Genomic DNA, 6,000 nt, shown 5'->3' on the forward strand with positions numbered 1-6,000 from the left:
TTATTTTTGTCTCAAGAAAATATTTAAAAGTGTATATTTGCAAAACAATATTATATATAGTCACTGTTAGTACATATTCTTTTAACCTATTTTACACTTCTATTTTTGAAAACTTTGACTATCTGAAATAAAGAAACCAATAAAACATGAAAGCATCAACGTGCCCCACGTTCAATATTGGTTCAATATCGGTTCTGTCTCGTCCATATAAGTTCTGTCTTTTCTGTCAGATTCCAGTCAACCCTCACCACTCATCATAACATGCACTGTTACACATTACTTTCTTTTTTTTTTTTTTTTTTGGACTGACTCTTGTAGACACATGGGTAAAACCGAAGTACATGTACATGTTAAATATTCCAGAATCTACATGAGAAGATAACTGGACAGACATTTTTCTTAAGAACAAAATACATATTCTCTAAACTTGAGTACTATATATTTATGTCAATTATTTTATTCCAGTTTGGTATACTTTTCATTACATATTATAATTTTCTTTGGATTTGCTAAGACAAAGGAAATAATCTGAAATTTATACTGTTATGGGAAGCTGACCAGAGATGACCACTCAAGCAGTTTATACACAATTGAAAATCATAGCAGCCTTATTTATAAAAACCAGAAGCTGGAAAGAACCCAGATATTCCTCAACAGAGAAATGGATACAGAAAATTTGTCACTTTTAAAAAACGGAGTACTACTCAGCTATTAAAAACAATGAATTGATGAAATACTTAGACAAATGGATGGATCTGGAAGATATTATCCTGAGTGAGGTAACACTATCACAAAAGAACTCATATGATATGTACTCACTGATAAGTGGTTATTAGTCCAGAAACTTAGAATATGCAAGATACAATTTGCAAAACACATGAAACTCAAGAAGAAGGAAGACCAAAGTGTGGATACTTCGTTCCTCCTTAGAACAAAATACCCATGGAGGGAGTTACAGAGAGAAAGTTTGGAGCTGAGATGGAAGGAAGAACCATCCATAGACTGCACCACCTGGGGATCCATCCCATAAACAGCCACCAAACCCAGACACTATTGCATATGCCAGCAAGACTTTGCTGACAGTACCCTGATATATCTGTCTCTTGTGAGGCTATGCCAGTGCCTGGCAAATACAGAAGTGGATGCTCATAGCCGTCTACTGAAACACAGGGCTCCCAATGGAGGAGCTAGAGAAAGTACCCAAGGAACAGAAGGGGTCGGCAACCCTATAGAAGGAATAGCAATATGAACTAACCAGCACCCCCAGAGCTCATGACTCTAGCTGCATATGTAGCAGAAGATGGCCTAGTCGGCCATCAGTGGGAGGAGAGACCCTTGGTCTTGCAAAGATTATATGCCATAGTAGAGGCAGGAAGTGGCAGTGGGTGGGCTGGGGGGCAAGGTGCAGGGAGGGTATAGGGGACTTTTGGGATAGCATTTGAAATGTAAATGAAGAAAATATCTAATAATAACAAAAAAGAAAGAAAAAAGAAAATCCTTCTTCCATCTACAGGGACTACATTCAGGTGTTTGGGTTCTAAATGTAGCACCATTATCCAGAGCATGGGGGTCTTTGAAGGCAGAACATCTTGTTCTGCAGCTGGATCAGGTGACATTAGCAAGCAATTTGACAGAAGCTAGGTGCTTCTTAGATGGGATGTGTTCTGAACAAAAGGTAAGAAAATCAGTTAGCAGCAGGAGATTTGCACAAGCAAACAGCTTAACAGAAACTAAGATAAGTTAGCTGGCGCATCTTGACCTTAGGTTCCTAGAATACATTTGGGTAATTTTCCACAAGATTCTCCATCAAGGGGATCAAATTCTAGTTTAACCTGAATGGTCTCAGCAAGAATTTAAGATGTGGGAACCTCTGTACTGTCTTGTCCTGTCACAATGCTCTATGCTCTTTAACTAAAATTTGCTAATGTAGCAGTCTCCTTACAGACAAATTGATTTACACTGGAGTCTAATTGCAATTTGTGTTTGCAAAGCATGATATATAGTTCTTGGACAGCCTTTACCTAGCAGGAAGACTCTAAATGTAAATGCATACATTAGAGTACATGGATTTCATTTACATAGAATATTCTTGCAGGTGGAAATAATTTAAAAGAGTTTTTGAAGGATATTGATTGTTTACTGAATCTGTTTCAATATTCTTTGCTTCTTCAGTGGTTGATTCTTGATTAGCATTTTTAACCCCAAGAACAATTTTATTAGAACTTAAAAGTTTTTACCTCCAGGCCAGACAAACTAACCTTTAACATCTACCCAGAGGGTAATGGATGAAAATTAAAAAGGAGAAAACAAAAACCAACCAAACAAATGAAACCAAAACAAACAAACAAACAAATGCCATTTGAATTAGCACCAGTCTGGAGATCTGACACATAATATAAGGTAGCCACAGAGTTGGGGAGAAAGTTTTAGAGAAAAAGCAAGGAAGCCCAGAGTATCAGAGAAAACATTCTTACATTATGGCCAAAATCAGAAAGAGACGGGGGGGGGGGTCAGGGAGGGAGAGTCAGAGAGACAGAGACAGAGATAGAGAAACAGAGAAAGACACAGAGAGACACACTGAGAGAGATAGAGAGATAGAGAGAGAAAGCTTGTAGACTTTTTGAATCGGTTTTCAGAAAGGTGGGCGAGCCCTGCCAAACTTCATGGCCTCTTTGCTTGTAGGGACTGAACTAGGTGTTGAAATTTTGAAAATTAAATTAAATAAAATAATAGTAAACTATTTTATTAGAGAAGTATTTATTCTATTTATCTTTTTAGCATGATTAAAATTGAGCCTGAATTCCTAGAAGTGGTCCTTCCCTCCCAAAACATGATCCATTGCTAGGTAAGTTGCTCCACTAGAGTATTAAGTCTCTCCCATGGCCAGAAATTCTGTTCTTTTGACAAGGAATTTTTTCTCAATAGACTTTTATTGCTACTCTACCATCTCTCCATATCAAAATGTAACCCTAAATTATTTAGAAAATATATTAGGGATCAGAATTTCTGTCATCTCTGGTTTCTGGGAAAGACAAGGCTGCCAAGAGTGCAAAGTATATTTGTGGCCTCACTTCAAAGAGGTGACTCTAACTGCCATTTTGGAATTAGGGGCAATGACAAATCTAGCCTCTTCTATTCCAATGTAGGGTGTCTAAGTTAAGAATATTTCTCCAGTAGCCCCATTTAAAAGAACCCCCAAAAGTACATCAGTTGTTTTATTCATATCAGAAATGTAGAGAGGAAAGGCAAGTCTTTGACTAGTGGCTCAAAAGGTACGTGAAGGAGAAATAAAGACAAATAACATAAATCCAAGGCAAAGAACCAGATAAGGCCAAAACAAAGGATATTTTTATTATTACTAGTTATTTTATTTATTTACATTTAAAATGTTGTCCCCCATCCTGGTTTCCCCTCCACAACCTCCTACTTGCCCTCCCTTTTGCCTCTATAGGAAGAACAACAATATCAACTTACTGAACCAACCAGAGCTCCCAGGAAGTAAACCAGAGGATATATTTTAAGTGTTCAAATAAGCACCCTCTAGAATCTCTTAATGGGCTTTTAAAAGAAAATGTTGTGCTGTATAATCCAGGCTGTCCTTGAATTCCCTATTTCATTGTTTTTGTTGTTGCTGTTGTTGATTTCTTTTGTTTTTATTTTTTATTTTTTTCTTCCAGATATATTTTTATTAGATATTTTATTTACATTTCACGTTATCACTTTTCCTGATTTCCCCTTTAAAAATCCCCTCTCCCCTCCTCCCTCACCCTGCTCCCCAACCCACCCACTCCTGCTTCCTGTCCCTGGCATTCCCCTATACTGGGGCATAGAAAGAACCTTTACAAGACCAAGGGCCTCTCCTCACATTGATGACTGATTAGGCCATCCTCTGCTAGATATGCAGCTAGAGCCATGAGTCCCACCATGTGTTGTCTTTGGTTGGTGGTTTAGTCCCAGGGAGCTCTGGGTGGGGCAGGGGCGGTGTGAGTGCACTAGTTAGTTCATATTGTTGTTCCTCCTATGGGGCTGCAAACCCCTTCATTTCCTTGGGTACTTTCTCTAGCTGAAAGTGTTTGAATTCCCTATTTAATCTTAAGGACTTCTCAAATTTATAGTAATCTTTTTGCCTCATGTTCTTCCATGCCTAACTGATTTCTATTTTTGTGGGATCTGAACTGATCTACAGAGTCACAAATTCACTAATAGGTAAGGACACAATAAACCATAAATCTATTCTTCTAAGGAAGATAAAGTCAAAAACCCTGTAAAAAATCTGAAGAAAAATGCATTTAATATGACATTTAAAAGATCAAATTATTTGGCCTTTGTTTTATCCTACACAGGAAAAGGGGGTTTTACATACATAAAATATCACAAGAATTAAATCAAATATAAAAATCACTTAGTTGTATCAATAGATGAAGAAAACCCCCTTTGACAAAGTTTTACATCTTTTATGATAAAAATGTTTAAAAATATCCAAGAATAGAAGGTTACAAAAATGCATATGACAGACCTAAGGTGGACATTACACTAAATGGACTAATGCTGAAAATATTTTTCTGATATCAGGAACAAGATACTTCTATTCACCATCCTCATTCTTGTTCAACATTGTGATTGAATTCTTATAGTACTAAGTCAAGAGAAAGAAACTAAATGGGTACAAATAGAGAAAGCATCAAAATTCCTTGTAGTTACACATGTTTGTATTCTATACTTAGAAATCTCTTGATTACTCAATCAGAATATTTTTAGATGATGATCAAATCTAGGGAAATAGCAGAAGATATCAATCTATAAAAATATTCAGTTTTTCAGATAGAACAACATTATCAATAAGAAAGAAACCATGTAAACAATTGCATTTTAATAGTTATAGTTTAACAAAGTACCTACAAAACTAGTAAGAAAATGAAACATGCATAATAAAAATAAAATGGAGAAAGTATCATAAGGTACTAAATCATGCAGAACAATCCCATGTTCATTAACTTGAACAAATTACAGTGGCCATATTCTCTGAAGCAATCCACAGATTCATTATCATCACAATTAAACATCCATGGAATTGTTCATAGCAGCAGAAAAATAATACCAAAATTCATACAGTCAGCAACAATTCAACATACCAAATATATCTTGACAAAATAAAGAACAATGCTGAGGTTTCTCAATAGACAATTTAAATTTATACTTCAAACCCATTGTGAGAAAAAAAATAATTAATTGTATTGGCATAGAAATAACCAAATGACTAATAGAAAAAAAAAATATATATATATACATATATACATGCACATATAGCTACAGCCATAAGACTCTTGACAAAAGTATTATAAATAAATGGTAAACAAGAGACAGACTAACATGGGATAGAAGTACATCTAAGTTAAACATGTAAAAACTAGATTCATTTCTCTACCTTTTATAAAATTAGATTCAAGATCTTTTTTGGTGTATTTCGTGTTATCCTTTTCATTATCCTTCATACTACTTCTTATCTTATCAACAACAACAAAAAAAACCAATTATTCAACATTTTCAGCAACCTGATATAAGTTTCCTCCAATATGAAATCTAGCCATCTAGCCTTAGGCATCCACCTTAATCCACTTTTATCTCTGTATGTATTACAGCTAAAGCATGGTATATTTTGAACAATACGGTCTCATTACTTATCTATGGTGGGAAACTGAGAGAATGGTATTAGTCTGTTTTGTTTGAGGGGGCATAGGATGATCTCTCACCAACTCCTAGAGAACTTTCTCACTTTTGAAACTGATATTTCCCTTTAGTAACACATGGTTCTGGGATCAGTATTATTCATGCAAGCAGTATGCCCTAGTTCAAATTCACTGACAAAAGTTATGTACATTATTAATTTACCTTATTCAGTAGTTGGTTTCTATGTGGCTTTTTCAAATGTCCTTAGTTTAGATAACTAAACTACTGTTTTGTCGCCTCCATATTACTTCTTCTTCTTCTTCTTCTTCTTCT

This window comes from Mus pahari, chromosome 9 (assembly GCF_900095145.1).
Source record: "Mus pahari chromosome 9, PAHARI_EIJ_v1.1, whole genome shotgun sequence".
NCBI classification, from domain to species: domain Eukaryota; kingdom Metazoa; phylum Chordata; class Mammalia; order Rodentia; family Muridae; genus Mus; species Mus pahari.